The 19,269-nt window shown below is 45.0% G+C and overlaps 1 long non-coding RNA gene across 1 annotated transcript; it reads right to left on the bottom strand.

Moving 5' to 3' along the window:
• On the bottom strand, window positions 1-13,178 carry LOC119143835. Its single transcript, XR_005102842.1, has 3 exons — window positions 12,249-13,178; window positions 10,521-10,607; window positions 1-2,927 (listed from the first exon to the last, which is right to left on the bottom strand). It is a non-coding gene; the product is annotated as an uncharacterized LOC119143835 (long non-coding RNA).
• Window positions 13,179-19,269: the final 6,091 nt, after the last annotated feature.

Here is a 19,269-nt window from a genome sequence, read left to right as displayed (position 1 = left end):
TTGAAACATCGCCTACTGCAGGACATGAAGGACCCTCCTCTAGTACTCCCCAAAACGATGGCAAAACTTCTGCTGGCTTCATTATCTTAAAAGAACCCCACCAACACTCAAAATTAGCCACTATGTGGCAGGTTGTTAGAGGTGCTCCCCGTTAGCAGTATTATTTTCCTGTTAATAGTATGCTGCCACTTAGGAGTGGCCTCATCACGCTCTCTCAAGCAACATGCAGAAGTCTATTTGCTTTCCAAGGGGAGAATTACAGGTGTAATCCACTGAGTCACTGTTACACACTTTGAAGTTGATATGAGGTTTCCTTTAAGTTTGTAGCCGAATTTTCAACTTCTTCCCGAGGCTCAGCTTTCCCAGGGTTTTCGCCAGGGTTGAATTTTTCTTGAAGTTTGAAGGGGAAAGTAGGATATGAAACAATTTCGAAATGACAGCATTTACATGTGTGGAGGGTATTTTTAATTCCTCTAACACTTTTCTGTTCCAAGGTAGTTTGAAGTGTTAAACTCCAGTTTGTTTTGATGATCTCACATGGAGGAAATCTGTGTGTTATTGTTTTGGAATAAGTTAATTAGGATATAATCTGTGCACAGGCACATACACATATACCATGCTAGAATGCTACAGAAGTTGTAAAGTCAAAGACACAAAAATCAGGGCACAGCATAATGAAGGCTGTGTATGCTTATTTAATGTCTCCTTCATGCATCAACCTGACATGATTTTAATTAATCACATACTATTCTCTCTGCAGGATACATGCCACAAGAAAGAAGAGAGTCGGTTAACGGGCATCCAAATAGTAATGTTCTCCCTGGTCACTGTGCAGTCCCCTGCACCTTTTAATTTGTATTAGTCGTACCTTGCTACAGTAGCAGAATTATAAATTTCCTCATGTGTTTTTCTATGCACCATTGAAATATTTCATAAATATCACACATTTACATTTTAAACAAGAGCATGAGTCAAAAGGAGTAAATAGTACATGTATTACCAGCTGGGAAGTTGAGGTACAGGTGAATTAAGCCCAGAGTGGCCACTGACCTCTGGGTGGGTGGCACTCGATTTAGAAATTTCAGAATATGATTTTTCAGCTACGCAGGTAATTTCAGAATTACAGCTTGCTTCAATTGAGCTGCAATGGGACTGAGGTGCTGAGACTCTGGGATTAGTTTGGGCCTCTGCTGGAGCACTCTGCAAATGAGAGCTATACAATTAGCGATCCCCCTCCATGATGGCATGATGTAAATGCCTTACACTTTGGCACAAAGAAAACCCATGGTGGAGCACAGAATGCAGTCCTTCCAGCCAGCACTCAACGGCTTTTCTCCTTCCTTAATCACTGCCTCATTTATTTCAAGCTTGCCAGCTTTCAAAAGAAAAGGTCACTGTAAGATTATTACTACTAAAGTCTTTGTCAGCTTAATGAATTTGCCCCAGCTGAAATTTTTTTTAAGAAAACCTTGTTCAGAAGTATCATTTTTATAACAAAGTTGCAGGGTAGTGCCAATAATGAAAAAGGTGCTAGCTAAAATCTATTGATGTTAAACATAACAAAGATTATTTTTTCCCCTGGAAGATGTGTAATACGTTAATCCAGCTGCTGTGAATTGGAGGAGCTAGGACTGTTTCTGGAGGTTCTCGTGCTTCCTTGCAACATCCCAGACAGGGAGATGGATCTTGTCTTTTCAGCGTGACATACGTGTATCATGTACAAAGGATGTTATTCTTAACTACATCCTGCACGGGCTGACTGGAAGATTAAACAGCTTAATAATTGTCCGACAAATCATCAACACATCCTATGATGCAAAAGGAGCCAATTAAAGTGTACTGCTGGATTCCCTTCCAACAGCTGCCACGCAGAGCAAGCAGCTCCTCACTTCAAGATAAGCACTGTTAAGAAAATCCCCTTCCCTAACTCTTATCTCAGGAAGCCTTTATAGTGTGAAAGTGTGTTAACTTTGTTAATATATGTATTAGTTCACATTATACACTGTAATGTAATAAGGTAGTGAAATTTTACTGGAGCCTGGTATTGTTCACGCTCAAGTAAAACAAACTAAAGGATATCCCAGCCCTGGAAGCTGAGAGCTATCCATGAAGGTAGAGCATACCGCGGGACAACTGAGATAGCACTGGCATCCTATGCCCTCAAACAGGTCTTTGAAACCCTCCCAGCATTTTCTAGCCTCCTAGATAAGTAACTCGAGCACAACTGACTCCAGGGACCTCTGGATCAAGACAAGCAGCAAGACTGTTGCAAAAATACTGTTGCTTTGCAAAGTTTTACTGCGATTAGTAATCAGTAGTGTGGGTGTTAGTGATTAGTCAAATCATGTTGTACCTGAACATTTGAAGGATCTAAGAACCCTGTGTGAAACCACATTCAAAGTGCCCCAGTTCGGCTGGGATACCTCATGCACATGAATATTTACTCCTGTAATTCTCTACGTTGCATCCAAGCCTCACCCCTCGGTCGGCATGGGCCAGCTGCAAATTTTCCTGACAGCACCTATTTTGTAATTGGAGGATTACAGGGAGGGTGACACCAGCAGTAGTGCCCGGTAGGCTGGGGAGTGGCTGCCATCCCGGCACACACTGCTGTGGATGCAATTAGCTCACCTGAAGGAGGTCTTTTTCCATATCAGTTGCTTTGCTATTCCCTAGCATAGAGTTGAGGAATTTTTCAGTCTTGTTCAGTAAGCATCAGCTTGGATTTTCAGAATATCACAAATACTTTCCATTGTGCTGGTTCACATGCCTGAAGAAATAGCAAGACCTGCGTTTCTCTCTGTTGCTGGCAGCATCAGGGCATTAGGCAGGCAGAGGGCTGGAGTGGGGCATCCTCTCGCTGGCCACTGATCTCCATCCACCTCTGGATACCCAGGGTCAGTTTGCCCACCGAGCAGGAGGGGGTTCTGCAAACAAATCCGTGGTGAAAATGGGTCAAGTTACACCTGTGTTGCAACCCCTGTATGAACTGCAGCTTAGCAAAGCCCCACTCACACTCCTCTGGATCTGCACGTGCTGAAGTGCAGCAGCATCTGAAGCAGGCTGAAAGCTAATGACCCAAGCAAGCATTTACCCCGCAGGGGTGGAAAGTGCTGTCACCCAGGCTCATGTTGCACCAGGGTATCCTGAAGCTCAGTGAGATGACACATGCCATGGCAAGACCCTTCTGGCATTTAGCATTGAGCTCATTTTAAAAAGCAAGAGAGCATACTGCAGTTGGTGGCATCCCAAGTTCTTTCTGGTGCCAGCCACCCATGTGGGTGGTCATCCACCTGGCTGGTGGACACAACAGGTGGCACCTCTGCGGGTACAGGACATCTATTGGCATCTGGGGGCCTCTCCCATTTCTGCAGGGCTGCACAAACATTTTTCAGGGACATGGGCTGCCTTGGAAATACAGATGCGGGATCAGCATTTCTCAAGGTACCCTCTCTCCTGGTCCTGCTAGGCCATCATTATCGTCTGTTTTATTTTACTCCTGAAATGCTTGACTTTTGCGTACCTATAATCTTACATCTCTCTTTTCACATGGCATTTTTTCACTGACAGACATCTTATTTTCCAACTACTACTATTAGCAGAAAAAGGACTCACTGACATGTAGCACTCTGCCCTGTTTCATGAAGGATTCCCCTATAGTTTTACAACGTCAGTGTGACGCTGCACACCAGCAAGTCTTCTCTGAGACTGCTGTGGAACAGATCTTCTAGGAGCCTACAGAAGGACATCCTGATGATCCTCCAGCATCCTATCTGTGATCATTGTTTCCCTCAGTGCATGTGCCAAGGCCCAGGTACTATCCTCATTAATAGCGGTGGGAAGGCTGTCATTTCAGTGGTACTGCCTGGGATTCATGAAAGGCAAAGCTGGACCTCAAGCATGACTTTCCCCACTTTAAAATTCTTGGTCAGTGGCAATCCAGCATGAGAAAGGTGAATAGCATCAATTAGATGCACGCGTGAGATACAGTTTTGCCTGCAAGAAACTTTCTTGTCCTGTTCTGATTGCTTCTTTGCTGTGAGTCAGCCTATGACACATTTTCACAAAACTCCCAGACATTATGCTTACAAAAATAAATGTGGGTCAGACAGGAAAAACATTGCGAAGAGCTGACAGTGTTAAGCTAGAAAAGAGATCACGTCCCTGCAGGTGGAGAGCAGTGCAATGTCTTGCTCTCCCTGGAAACTACTGGTCACTGTCTTCATGACCCCACTCAGGGAATACTCTGGGAGGCCATGCTGCAGCAATCCAATTTCAATTATAAAGTGATTTCTGGTAAGGTGCTCAGCATGGGCCCTTCACAAAGCACCCATCACCTTGAACCTCATTGCTGTCATCAGCTCAAACATTAGAAATCACCAATGACAGCCCTGGCCCTAAAAGTCTAACAGCCTACAAAACGCATCAGCAGGTTGGAATATAAAATTTGGAGAGAACACAGCAAAAAATATATGTCTGTTTTTCTTTGTCAGTCAACAGCAGACAGGACAAGGCATGTTTCCACCTCCTAAACAATGAGTGTTTGTCCTTTTTTTTTTTTTCCTTTTTGGCAGAGGCAAGTATTGGAAGAAGTGTGTAGTGGTTTTGCATATTTTGATTAAATGCTGATTTTGAGTCGCCATAGCAGAGCAGGCTGCTCCAGCAGAAAGGTCAGCCATCACGTTCTGTGGGGTGCAGCCAAGGGGGTGAATTTCATCAGCCTGTCCAAATCAGGGCATCACAATTTCTGAAGTCAACGCCTTCAGCTTTTCCACTCCGTGGGACGGACCATGGAAACTTGTGCTCAGGGAAGATCACTAGACGGTCACTGGGGTACTTGGAGAGGGAGCCTGAGCTGAGAGGGAGCTCAGCCAAGAAGATAAACTGGATGATGGCTGCCCCAGGGATAAACACTCACGTGCTGGGACTCTCCTGCAGCATGAGGAGGATGCCAAGTCAAGATCAAGAGTGAGGTTACATGGCAGGGGTCAGCAGGGATGACAGTGTTGGGATGGTGTTACCCAGCCAGGAGCTCTGGTTACATGCATCTTCCCATGCTCAGTTGCCAGGACACAGGTAGGACCACCTACCTCCATCGCTGGGGACTGGGGAGGGCGACAGCACTGCCGCCACCTTCCTCACCGGAGAGATGGCCTTCACACCAAGGGAATGTCCATTACTTCAGAAGCCAAAAAGCCAGGCAAGCCAGGCTGAACAAAGCTACAGAGGAGTCTGAGGGAGGTTTCTGCCTACATAGGAGGCAGTAAGAGGACCTGAAGGAGGGATAAGAGGGTAACAAACAGGAAGAGAAGGAGGCTTGAACAACCGGTTAGTGAATGGGCACGATCAGAAAGACCAGAGGTGGAGAGCAGCCTTTTCAGTCATATGGGAACAGCATGGCTGAGATGGGGAAAATAATACAGGAGTGGGAGATCTCCTCTGGAAAACATAGTGCAGGCAGGAATAGAAGTATTTAGACAAAGCCGGAACACTAGGGCCAAACCATAGGAAACCAAGACTACAGGCCTGAGTAACAAGGACAGTGATACGGATGGTTGCGCTTAAGTGTGAAAAGGTCTAGCCTTCTGGCCATGGCTAGGTACCCACCAAGGGCTGTTAAGGAGGATCCACCATGACTTATTGTAGCTGCGGGGAGAAAGAAGATAATAGCTGAAGCTGTGTTTGGCAGGGCTGACATCGCTCGGAGGGGTGCCGGAAAGGAAAGCTCTGAGGGACAGCATCCTTCTGCCCAGGATGGAAGGGATTACGACCTGAAAGAAAGGGAATTGGGAAGCAGCAGTCACAAAGCTTCATAGATGACAGGAGGTAACTGCAAAACACACTGGATAAGGGACAAAAGCAGACTTGGGGGGGGGGTGGGGGGTGGGGGGACAGGACCTAAAGTAGAATTAGAGGAAAATAAGTCAGTGGCTCTGGGTAGCGTGTTGACAGCATTTGGAGGTGAGAGGGCAGGCAGGCAGGCAGGAAGGGCAGCGTTCTGCTGTGTGACAGCTGCAAGAAGTGACATTTTCCACATAGGTTGGTAAGAAGCTGAAGGAAAGAACGAGGTAAAGGGTAAGAGAGGCAGGAGGTGAGAGGCTGCTGTTTCTGGGGAAGGAGAGGCTGAAGATGGCAAGCTGATTGAATGTCTTTTAGCTTTGAAGAAATGAGCAAGATTCTGAATGGAGAGGATTTTGAGCAAAAAACACTGAATTCAGCTGCAGGACCAGAAGGACAGAAGGATAGAAGAAGAAAAGGAAAAGATAAAGTGTGTGCTTTGCTGGATTATAACCTAGTCTACCGGTTTTATGCATTAATTACTGAAGAAAAACAAAATCACTTTAGGGAGTTGGCAGCTGAAGATAAGGTTACATTGATGCAACAAAGATAATCCTTTATGCTGCTTTATTCAACATCTTAATCCAGATTCATTGGGTATTATCCAGCCAAGACCTGATCAGTTTTAAGACTGATCCAGATTTTAAGAAAGCCAATAGTAAAATTTCAAAGGACTAGATCAGCTGCTTTAATGAAATACCTGAAGGCAACTGTATCAAAAGAACTGCACAATCAAAATGTAGGTATGGGCTCTGTCATAAACAAATGGATGGATATTTTGTGAATCACTCTGTCTGGGAGCGAAACAGCAGCACTGGAAAGTGAATGCCTGTGTAATAATCACCATCTTCCCAATTAAAAGTAATTATTCGGAGAGAAGTAAGATGAGAAGGGAAAAGCACTTGTGTGATTAATTGCAATTGCAGTGTGTTAGCTATTGTACAAGCAAACCTTTTGGAAATCAAAAGAGTAGAAAATAGGTGTAAGGAGTTTGTAGCCATTTTGATTCAAAATATTTTAAAATGAATGCAGCAATGATTAGAATGAGAAAAACAGATTAAGCGTATCTTCTGTCAAGATATTTAGAATGGGATCCCTTAAAGCCATTAAGGTTCCAGCTAAACTTACTCTGAACAGCTAGCAGGGTCGCACAGCACCAGATATGGCTTTCAAATGCGTGTGAAGCTCACACATAAAGCTCATACTTCTACCTGTGCAATCACAGAAGTAAAACTTTTGTAGTTTCTCAGTCACAGAAACACATGGTACTTACTTTTAAGAGCTACAGGCAGATATATTTTAAATGGTTGTCCCTGATATGGAATAGCCACAGCTAATGGCTAAAGATAACCATTAATTTATATATTATCACATGAATAAGCCTTTTTCCAACCTACACTCAAGCAACTTATGCACAATATGTAGTCTACCTTTATTCTCCCTGCATACACACACACATCTGTTTTCTGGTTTTAATACACTAGTAATCAGCAGACTCCACACCATTTTCATCTCTTCTAGCAGTCTCTCCTCTCCAGACTCCTTGGCTCAGATCCTCTATAAACATTATTTAGATGGTGTCTTTCAACTTCCTTATTTTTCTAGGTGGGGCAGCAAGCCCAGTCTTGCAATAAAGCCAGCAGATTTCACATACTATGGAGTCAGTGCCAGCTAACCAGGTAGAGTAATGCAGGCAGGTGTCACTGATGACTTACAACTACATTCAAGACTCATTAGTTCCAAGGCGTGCCATATCTCACTAGGCGGTCAGCTGGCTCACTGCAGACTGAAATTCAAACCGGTCGCTAAGAAAAAGACTCGCAGTGCCTGGAAACCTAATACTTCCATCTCTGCTTTGTCAGGTCAAAGAGAACATACAACAGTGCCATCAAGTGTGAATAGATGCAGGTGATTTACAGAAAGATACAGACAGCTGCTACACAGCTGCAAAATTAAATGTCTTCTGGATACTGTGCCAGGGGTTTAGATTTATACCACAAGGGAATAAAAAAGCTCCTAATGCCACTTTCTTTTATTCCAGGCTCAGTCAGCCTGATTTGATTCTTAAAGCGAATTTCTGGAAACAGGGATTGAGAGACAAAACAACACAATTTATTTTTTACATTTATCCCTTTAAATTTCTCTTGAGCCCACATATCACGGGACTGACCTACAAAGGTCAAAGCAGCTGAAAAGCTGACAGTGCTTTTGCAGTGCATGTCAGGGAGAGAGCTTTATTCCATGGAGGGTTACAGGAATGTTAATGTACATGAGAATATTAGGAAAGGCAGAAACCCCACTGCTATAGGTCAGTCCTAGTTCTTTCCCACCTCCCATTATTGTTATGGTAAGGTGCAGGATCCTCCACTGGCATCTGTGCCAAAACAGACATCACATCTAATCTCCTGGCTGTAGTGGACTTAAGCATCCCAAGTCTGAACAGATGAAGCCTGAAGAAACTTTAGAGTAGAAATAAATATTTAACTGTGATGATAATGGAAGGTAATTACATGTGAAAGTAATTAAAACTAAGACATTTTACTAAGGGCTGTGATGACTTCTCCATTAATGGACATTTGTAAATTCAGGTCAGATTCCTTCCTCCTTCCCTTTCCTAAACGTGCACCCCTGGTCTCAACAGAGTTAATTCAGGAGTATTGTTCAATGGCTGTGTGATGTAGGAAGTCAGAAGAGATGCTTATGGAGTCTCTGTAAAATCTATGAACCAGTCTAGGACACAGATCCCTAACACAACTTTTTTCTAGCCTCTCTGCACTCGTTCTGGTTGGAAAGCCTCTCTGGGAGTTGTTTGCCCATGTTTGGGTGAAGTTTCACTCAGGGCTTGCACAGCAGCATTAATATTGCCCTGTCTTCACCAGAAATCCCTGAGTACATGCCTAAATAACAAATACTAGGCACAGGAGTGGTGACAACACCTGACTCGCTGCCAGAAGATCTGCGTAAAAGCATTCACAGCAGGGCAGCTTAAGGGTATTCCAATTTAATTTCGAACTCAAACGTAATTTTTCTTAATTAACAAAAAATACTCTCTTTGTTTCCAGACTGTGACCCTGGCCCCCCTCCCAACCCATAAGACGACCACAAAAACCCCCACGACAGGCTGAGTAAGCAATAATGATGGAAGCTAACCATTACCCATTTACAAGGATTTTCTCCATGCACATTTCATTTCCTTCACACAAATACCTTATGGCTTCTGCAGCTGTAAAAGGATTATTAACAGAGTGGTTTGTGTTCCTACCACACACTGAACACCCCAGTTGCTATGTGGGTGTCAAGCTTCAATCAAGGCAATGCATAGCAGCCATCGAACGCTTACTGTATATCTCTGAAAGGCACAGGACATGCACAGCGCTGTTCAGGTGTGTCAGAGGTACCGTCCTCCAGTAAAACTGGGTCCATAGCAGTGGTGCTCCAGGTTAAAAACCTGCCAGTGAGTCAACAGCACGAACTGTCAAGCCAGAGGAACTTCCTGACAAGTGAAATTGCTGTTTGTGTTTTGCTCAGCATGTCACACCCAGTACATGTTACTTGGAAAACAGCGTGTGAGCAGGAGGTCACATTGCCTGCATCTGAAGGTGCTGGTGGAAAACAAGGTAAGGAGGTCAAGAGCACAGCCAAGCAAGTGTTGCTTCATTTGTGTCTCAAAGAGGGGATTTTGAGGGTGAGGAATTCTGCATGGCGCCTCACTTGCATGCCAAGGGGGTCAGAGTCTCATGTTAATCAGGTGGAGAAAAAAAGGCTAGCAGCAGACAGGATCGAGTAAATGTCCCTTTCTAGCCCACTGGCAGTGAACAGCATTTGGCCAGCATTTCACCTTCTGCTTAGGTCACTTCATGGAACTACAACAAGCATGTTCCATGGGCTCCTCCTACTCCATATAATTTCTGTTTTCAAGAGAAAAAGAAGAGAAAGATGAAGGTAAGAAGCTGAGGAGAACTATGCTTTCTGCCTACCCAGACCATAAGAACTGAAAAATTTGGGTTGGACAGAACCTCTGGAGATCACCTATCCAAAACGCTGCTCAGCACAGGGCCAAACTCAAAGTTAGATGAAGGCACTCACTCGAGAAGGTTGCTGTGTACAACTGAGTTTCACACACCTCCAGGATGGTGATTTCTCAGCTGCCCTGGGCACCTGCTCCAGCACTGACCCATCCTTGCTATAAAAGTCTTTTTTCTTATATCCAGAGTTTGCCAACACTTGTGACCACTGTCTGTCATCCTTGCAGCTCCAAGAAGCTCCATTATGTCTTTTCTACAGCCAGCCACCCATTTGATAGTTGAAGAACATAAGTCTACACAGCTGAGGACCATCCCATATGTCAAAGGGACAGGAGGAGGTAAGTTTATGTACTGTGTGCTTCCCAGCAAGCTGGTCCCTAGCCTGTGCTGATGGCAGGGTTCAGCACTTCTTGTTAAGCATCATGAGGTTTCCACTGGCCCAACCCTCAGGTTTCCACTGCTGCTCTACCACCCAGCATAGGCTTCTCCTGCCCAACACACAATTTAATACCATCCACAAAACAGCTGAAGGTGCACTCTGGCTCATCATCCGAGATCAGTGATGAACATATTGGACAATACGGACCCCTCGTATTGACCTTGGGATGCTCTGTTCACTATGCTGTGCCACCTGGACATTAAGTCATTGATTATTACCTTTCAGCCCAGCAGTTCGGCCAACTTCTAATCCATCTTCCCGTCCCTTCACCCAGCCTGCATTTCCTCCACTTTCCAATGACATCCCTGTGGGGGACCACATCAAAGGACATTTTAGAGACAAGATAAAACAATGTCTGCTGCTGTCCCCTTGCTTCCAGAGCCAGCTGTTCCTGCACAGAAGGCAGCCAGGCTGACCAGGCGTGACATGCCTGTGGTGAAGCCATGCTGTCTGGTCCTGATGGCCACCCGGTACTTCATGAGCCTGAAAATGGATTTCCAGGGCATGTGCTGTGCAATTCTTGCTGCCCAAGGGATGGAGGGGAAACTGCCTGCCCTGCTGCTCCCTAGATCCTTATTCATTAGTTAGCCTTTTTCCCCATCATCAGGGAGGTCTCTGATTTTCTACTGATGGTCAGCAGCAGTCTTGTACTCACATCACTCTCCAACCTCAAGCATTTGTGAGGAAAACTTGTGCAGTGCATTAATTAATACATGCACCATAACAGAACAGAATCACACAAATTCTTCCTGGAATTAAGATTGAGATGAATGGATTTCTGTACTGTGGCTTTGGCACGTGCTCTTCACATACTGACCACCAGAGTGAACTAGTGCGACTGTCCCCTAAGAAACACACACAGAGCCCACTCTCGTACATCCTTATCCAGGCCAACCCCCTTCTTCCTAAAACCAACCTTGAGTGTCAAGGCTGCAAAGTCACGGTCAAAAGTTCAGTAGCACTAAAGTCAGAGTGCTCTAAACAGATGGGAATTTACAAGAAGAGATCCTAGGGCTTTATTCATCCTGGCAAGCGATGGGGCCCAACAGGACCTGATCTGCAGAGTCAAGGGCACTGAGGAAGCTACATCCACGCTCCAGGGCTTTCCCTTCAGGAGGATGTGCCAGGTGCTTATGTTCAGCTGAGGAGCCCAGTTCTCAGCCCCAGGAGCAAGATATTTGAACCAGAAAATCAAAGAAGTGGCCACTCCTGACCTTCGTTTCACAGGCATGCTCCTGTCCTATAGTATAGCTTGTATCAAGACACGCACTGAACAGTCCGTGATTTTGTAGCCACACAGCTCTCATTAATACCAACCGCCTTGGCCTCTATGGAAATATATCTGCTAGTCCCAGCTCCCTAACCTGTCCCCTCACGTCTATGTGTTATGCCTGATTCTCCTCCTCCGTGGCTGGGCAGCTTTTCCATGCTTCGTTTTGTCCTTCAGGTCATGTTTATATCACACTACCCAGAGCAGGACTGAGAAACCCCTCATCTTTTCTATTCCTGTAGAGTTTTCCAGCCAGTAATTATTTGCCTGAAATGCCTGTGAGGTGAAGGAACATGTATTAACCCCAAGTGGAGATGTGGTATACAGAAAGCCTAAGGAAAAAATACCCACCCATTTTGGAGTGTCAGCTGAGGCACCTAAAATCTGATTTAATATTACATTCAGACTACAGCTGAGACACCTAAAACCTGATTTAATATTACATGCGGACTATAGCCTTGACCGATTTCAGTTGCAGCTGCAAACTAACAGGGTTTGTGCAGGTCCTATCCCAAGGCTTGCTGTTAAAGAATGAGGAACTTGTAACCAGTGACATCACTAGTGAGAAACCAGGGTGACATAATTAGCATCACACAAAACTTCCGTGGCAACTGCTGGCAGACTGTAAGATGATCTCTTTTTTTATTCATGCAGTTCTCCCCTCTCTCATACCCACCTTTTATCTTCTGCAAGAGATAACGAAGCAGAACCGCAGGCATCTTACTCTTCTTCAATACCCTGCTCAGGCCAGGAGCCTCCATCATCTCCCGTACAATGAATGAGACATGAATTCTGTGAAAAAATAACATGTGACAATGTAACGAGAATAACTCCTATGCTAAGAAGCATGGGCGAGAATGGCAGGGGGAAGCCCCTAATGTTAGTATTTCCCAGCCTTTTGTACCAGCTGTTGCAAACTCAGAGTTTCCGGAATGTAAATTTCTAGACATAGCCCCCCCCAAAAAGCAAAAAGCAAAGCAAGTCCCATCAGCTCCAGCATCCTTCGCAGGTTCTTAGCGTAAGTCTTCTTGCACAGTCAATCCCTTGCTTCTCCTTTGTCTCCCACCCTGTTGGATTTCAGTCCCATAACTCTTCCCTCCCAAGCTTCCCTGAAGCTTCTCCTTATCCATGCCTACATCCCAGATTACCTCCAAATTATCCTCGTCCTTCCAGTCCCCAGTGGCACACCCCTCAGGTCTAGCACCTGAGGCTGCAGCAGGCTGTTGCAGTGAGGAGCAGTGATTGATGGAAGAGACCTCTTCACCATTTGCAGGCTGGGACAGGTCATACCCCCTATGAAGAATTTAGCCACCAAGCTCTAGGGCTTTTCCCAGTTTGTGTGGCCTGAATTATTCAAAGATTTGTCATTTCTCCAGTGGTTTTACCACACAAACAGCAAAAGGCACATTTCAAACAACAGAGCGACTTCACCTTCTCTCTGAGTTTTAAGTCCTTCATCCCTTGCAAGAGATCAGTGGCGCACACCAAGATTTTTTTCCCATCAAGGGCACACCACAACCTAAGGAAATTTCCTAAAGGGTATTCTCAGAAATGGAATAACCATTTTAGCTCTTAAAAACAGTCAGCAAGATCAGAAGTAATCAAAGCCAGACGTTTATAAAAGAAAGCATTTAGGAAACTTAATTGCAGCTGGCACTATCAGCTCTACATCGTGTAAAAGAAACTACCTCAGCCAAATGCCCTAAGCCGTTTGTAAGCTCCTCCAGGCTGAAGACTAGGTGCTCTAGGATCCAGTCACACTTGCAGAACTCATCTCAAGTACACAGGTGTTAAAGCAAAACTCAAGTAACCCCACGAAAGGCCAGGTTCCCTGACGCTCACCTGCCCCCTCAGGTAGAGCAGAGACTACACTCAATCTTTCTGTGCCTGTAGCTGAAGTGCCTAGCAGAATCAATATGTTTCAGAATAATACATTACAAAGAAAGCCCTCAACTGGATGTTGATGTTTCAGATGGCTAATGAAAGTATCGCTCCCGGTCTGCAGCATGAGGTTGCTGCACCGACTGCAAACACATACACCTCTGACCGTCCGTGTGTCAGGGCAAAATTAAAATAATGTATCACATCAGCTCCTGACAGTATTCGGTGTAACCTGCATTAGCTGTAAGCACTGGCAACCTACATGCTAAGTTCAGTCTGCATGATTGAACCCAGAGGTTACTATTGCCTTTTAAAGGTATCTGCTGACAATAAAGCCATTAATATTTCATTCCTCCTCTGTCCTACAGGAACTTTTCACCTTCTCTAAACGCGTTAAAAATATCTTCAGTACTCCCAGCCTCATAGGAAAAGTTTTGTTTACAGGGCAAAGTCATCAGCAAAGCTTATTTGGTATGTTGCCCCCCAGCAATGGCTTCTCCATGTCTGGCAAATCACCAGTTCCCCTCTGTGGAAAGTGTTTGTTATTCCTCCCTTCAGGGACGGGGATGAAGAGGTGGATTGAAGCTTGGTGATTCATTTTCAGGAGGCAATACTGGCCTGAGTGGGATCTGCCGAGCCTGCAGTGGCAATGCCTTCTAGAGGTCCACCCCAGCAATGACACTGCACAGCCACCTGTGTGCCCTGTGCCACGCTGATGGTCACATCAGTCTGGCCAGTCAGAGGTGGGATACCTGGACTGGAGCAGAAGTCTAGTTTCAGCGTGCTGCCCAGCCTCTCTCTTGGATTATGAAGGGAGGGGGGCTGGGGATCCCCAAAACTTTAAATGAAGAAGTTATTCCATGATACTCTTTACCTTCGCTGTTGTTTTCTACCAAGTCACTTCTGCTTGTGTCAGACATCAGCTTCAAGCACTGACAGAGAGAAGCACTGTAGGCTTTCCACTGAAGAAACAAAGTCTGGGAATTAACTCCACACTCCTGGCTCCTTACAAAATTTGACATTTCTTCAACCATCTCCAAACATGATTAATGTGCGCTGAAGAAGGTAAGGAGGCAGGAGATGGCATCAACACCCCAGCTATAGCCCATCCCTTGGCACACAAGACTTGGCTCTGTGAGACTGGCTCCACCTGTCTCTGCTGATCCTTCTCCTCCCAGCTGGACCACCCAGCACTCACACACCAGCTCTGCTCCGCTGCCCTTGCAGCCACAGCTCACTGGTCTGAGAAAAGACATGGGACCTGAAGGATCAGTTGGGAACTGGGGGTGTTTAGCCTGGAGCAAAGGAGGCTCAGGGGGACCTTATCGCTCCCTACAGCTGCCTGAGAGGAGGCTGTGGGCAGGTGGGGGTCGGTCTCTTCTCCCAGGTAACAAGTGACAGGACAAGAGGAAACGGCCTCTAGTTGTTCCAGGGGAGGTTTAGATCGGGTATTAGGAAAAATTTCTTCACTGAGAGGGTGGTCAAGCACTGGAACAGGCTGCCCAGGGAGGTGGTGGAGTCACAGTCCCTGGAGGTTATTTAAAAGACATGTAGATGTGATGCTTAGGGACATGGTGGTGGACTTGGCAGTGTTAACAGTTGGATTCCACCATCTTAAAGGTCTTTTCCAAGCTAAACAACTCTGATTCCCTGAAGTCGAGACCACACCAGACAGTGGCATAGCAGCCTAGTATTATTTTGCTTCCTTTATATACAACAAAATGACAACACAGGTTAGGAAACCTTTCCTCAGTTTCCAGCCTCAGCTGGCTCCTGGCCAACTCAGACTGCTTTGTCTTTGTGACTGCATTATCTTTTGGTTCCCCTCCTTCTCTGGATGTGAGCTTCTTTCACTCCTTCATTTCCCCCAGTCCAGGTTTAGACAGCAGTTATACCCCATCTCCTTCCTTAGGCTGCTCACTGCCTGGGAGGTGGGCTCTTTGTTCCATTCGAATGCCAGCAGCCCCTCTCTGCATCCCGGCTAAGGTCCCCCTGGTCACAGCTGATGAGAACTGGAGGAAACAGGGTCAAGGTGAGGCCTCTCCACAGCCTTAGTCACCATATTCATATTTATTGGCCATTATTGGAAATATTTAGCTGGATGTGCGCAGAATCAGGTGGTAGCTTTCTCACAGCCATGTTACACGGCGACCTTCCAGTTCTCCCTTACCGCCTTCACACTGTCCTTCTGGTCTACCTCCAGTCCAATTACATACTTTCCAACAAAAAGTGTTTAAACTTGAAACAGTTCCAACTAGAAGCTGCAGAAAAGAGGCTCCAAAATAACAAGAGGTATGAAATCTCTGCCAATACTACTTCAGAACAGGAGAGGAGTGCACAAAGCAAATCTACCATGCTGTATTTTAAGCCCCAAATCCATCAGTAAGAGGATTACAATAAAAAAATATCACTATCTAATGAAGTGATTTCTCTCTGACTGGCAAGCAATCATATGGTAGACCCTTACATGGAGATAGCAGCAATGCGCATAAGTTGTTTTCCATCAGAACGGCATTTCCAATAACCTATTAAGTCAACCCTAAACCCACAGAAACCAATTTACTGCAGTACCTTGCTCTCAGAGAGAGATGTATTTAAACGGTGTGCTCAGATTAAAACCTAATTAAAGCACTGCTGTTATCACTGGTTGGCTTCCAGAAAAGTGAAATTATGTTTATACTGTCTAGTAGTCAAGAAGGGTAAAGGAACAGATGGCCACAGCTTATAAAGTAAGAAAACAGTACCTTTGCTCCATCTTTGCTACACAGTTCTGTAATGTTTGATGGGACAAAGGTCTAGCCTGCAAGAACCTATTCTGATTACACAAGAGAACAGCAAGTGCATGCATGCATGCATGCAACTGAGACAGCAACTAGAAACCCACCTACACTACACGCTACACTTGACCTCATCCAAAAGGCCGAGAACCTAGATCTTAAAGGCAGCCAAACAAGACTATACAGAATGGAGTGAATGGTGTAGAACTGTGAAAGGGGACGTGGAAGCCCCTTCTCATGCTGCTTTTCTTTCTTGCCGCAATTCTGTTCCTTATCTCTTTCCTCTCACACGTTTCTAAATCTGTAATTTTAATCATAAATACAAACCCTGACGGGTTTTACAGCGAAGAGCTAGACTGAAAAGATAATGAAAGGAAAACAGACGCTGGCAGATGAAAGAAGCCTGTGAAGTGGACAGAGGCATACAAATAAAGGCTCGCTTTGGAGTCCTGTTCTCTCCGGAGTACAAATGATACAGCACTGCAAAGAACAGTCAGAAACTGAGGAAACCGAGTGCCAAGAGGCAACTCTTACTCTACAGAATGCTTAGAGTAGAATGTGAGTAAAATAGGTGGATCCGAAGTGAAGCTTTGCAGTATGGTAGATTTCAAATTGTACTTGCTCCAAAATATTACTGGAAGCCGTTTAAAGCATAAGAACAAAGATGCCAAATACAGAACAGAACAGCAATAATTTTTCCCTAAGTGAATTCCTGACCAACACATGAAACATCTAAGAAGTAGCTCATGCAATCTTGATGTTTCACAGTCACCACAAGTCATTTGTGAATGATAACAACTCCCTGAATTTTCTCTTTACATTCCTCAAAATTATGGACAATATTTCGTATTTCCTACAGCCTCTTCTGCCTTTCTGATGAGAAGAATGATGGGTCATACTGTCGTGTATCATCCAAAGACCTCTCAGGACATGAAAAAGAAAACTAAATAAAACAGAAAGGCTGTAGACAGGAGGAGAGAAAGAACTACAAGACAAAACGTTCCTATTTCTTAAATCACAGTAGGTGCACAACACGTAGCTGTTGAAAGAGCTAGTTATTCCACAAGCACTTTTTATTTTCCCTGTATGCTTCCAGCATAGCTATACATTTTTCCTAGATGAGATCCATGTACTTAGGCACAACTGAGAGCCTTGGCTAGGTTCTCAGTCTTAAATTGCGTTCCAGAGCATGTACAGACGCCCTGTGGTCCACATTTACTCTCCTATTTGCAGATTTGCTTTTGTCCCACAAACTGCTCAGAAATGACTTGCAAACATCCAGAGTGGTCAATGTATTTCTGGCAGTTAGGGCGGGTACTGCATTTCCAGGTGGGCAACCTTCAGGATTATTTTTTCATTACTTCCTTTCCACTTCCTTTTTCTTTTTGTTCCTTTCTGCGATTTCAAACAGACACACACAGCAGATGCTCCATGCTTTCAGCCTGCCATGTGCATGCTGTCCCACTGGCAGCTGCTCCTCTGGCATGCACATACACCATACGGGGGAGCATGCCTGCTCCTCTAACACCTCCCATAAAGCCTCAGCAGCTTTTCTTTGACATGGAGTCCAGCATCTCAGGGGACTTTAAAGCAACTGCTCGCAGCTTTTTTCAGTGTTACTCTCCCAGACACTGCCTTGTCTGGGTTCACCAGTCTAGAATCTCTTATCAGAGAGGCTCCTTTTTATGACACAAAGCAAACACACATCTTTTTTTGCCTTTCACTCCTGCCTGGATTAAAAGGGAAAATTACAATTTTATAGCAGCTAGCCCAGAACATCATCGTTTGCGTGCTTACACCAGCCTGTTGCCACCAGCTGCATGGCTGCAGGCCTAATGCTGCTCACTGCATAAGGCAAACGTCTCCTACTTGCATAGCAAAACAGGCTGCAGACCTTTCAAAGCTGCTCTGGTGGTGACAAAATGAAGCACCTCAGGCTACTGCCACATGCAGGAAAGCAAGATGACAGCTCCGCTGCACACAACTGCATTAAAAGCACAAAAATAGAGATTTATAGAAGGCAGCACCGAAGTCGGCTGCGCGCATCAGTGTAAGCCAAACTCCTTCCTCCTCCAGGAAGGAGGCACTCTGCTCACCACCTCAAGCGCTGCAGGCTTTGCTGCCAATAGGATCATTTCCTTCCAAAACCTTCCCCACGGCAGCAGCCCAGGAACATGCACAGCTAACTTAGGCTGAAAGGGAATTTTCCACCACCCACAAGCCTCTTTCCACCTTGCACAGATCTTCTCAAGCACAGGCCACAAAGAAATGGCACCAGCCTCTGCAGATGACATGTAAGAAGCAATTAGCCACAATAAATCTTCAGGGCCCAACGCCTGTGTCAAGTTTCCTTTACACCCTCACATTTAAAATAAGCACATGATGAATTTACACCTCCTTTCAGGTCCCTTCATGTTGTCATAGTAATAGGACGGGAGCTTAGTGTAAATCACGATAAGGCCATTAAGCAGAAAGATCATTCACCCTCTCTCTGTCAATTAAGGGATATCAGATACAGGCAGATACACTGGCAAGACATCCTTTTTCATCTGAGAAAATAAGCTTAAGCAATCCCTATATAATCACTCTTTTCTCAGCAAACTTTCTAGAGCACAGATAAGATCAAAGGCGGCTTTCCCAGCCAACAAAGTTATTAACACCTCAAGGAAAAAGTAATGTTACACAAAAGCCAGAGCTGTCTGATAGCTTCCTTGATCTGAGGACAGAGACAAGTGGTAGCAGAAGGGGGCCGTTGCCCTCAGTACAAACAGGGCAGCATCTGAGCATGAATAGAAAAACAACATGCTTATCTGTGAAAAATATGTATTTTCAGGACATTTTTTAATTGTGACTTCTTTGAAGGAAATAAAAAGCTGCACATATATTTTTAACTACAGGAAAACATCTTCACAGCATGTGATCAGAAAGCATGCTGGTGATAATGCCATGAAGTTAAAAGGGGACAAGGTATTGCCCTTAAAGTCAGTTCACAAGCAAGAGAATTCTGGATCCACTTTCACCACAAGGAAGAAAAAAATC

The sequence above is a fragment of the Falco rusticolus genome, chromosome 2, assembly GCF_015220075.1.
Source record: "Falco rusticolus isolate bFalRus1 chromosome 2, bFalRus1.pri, whole genome shotgun sequence".
NCBI classification, from domain to species: domain Eukaryota; kingdom Metazoa; phylum Chordata; class Aves; order Falconiformes; family Falconidae; genus Falco; species Falco rusticolus.
The sequence above is the reverse complement of the archived record's forward strand: the minus strand, read 5'-3'. Positions and strand labels throughout refer to the sequence as shown.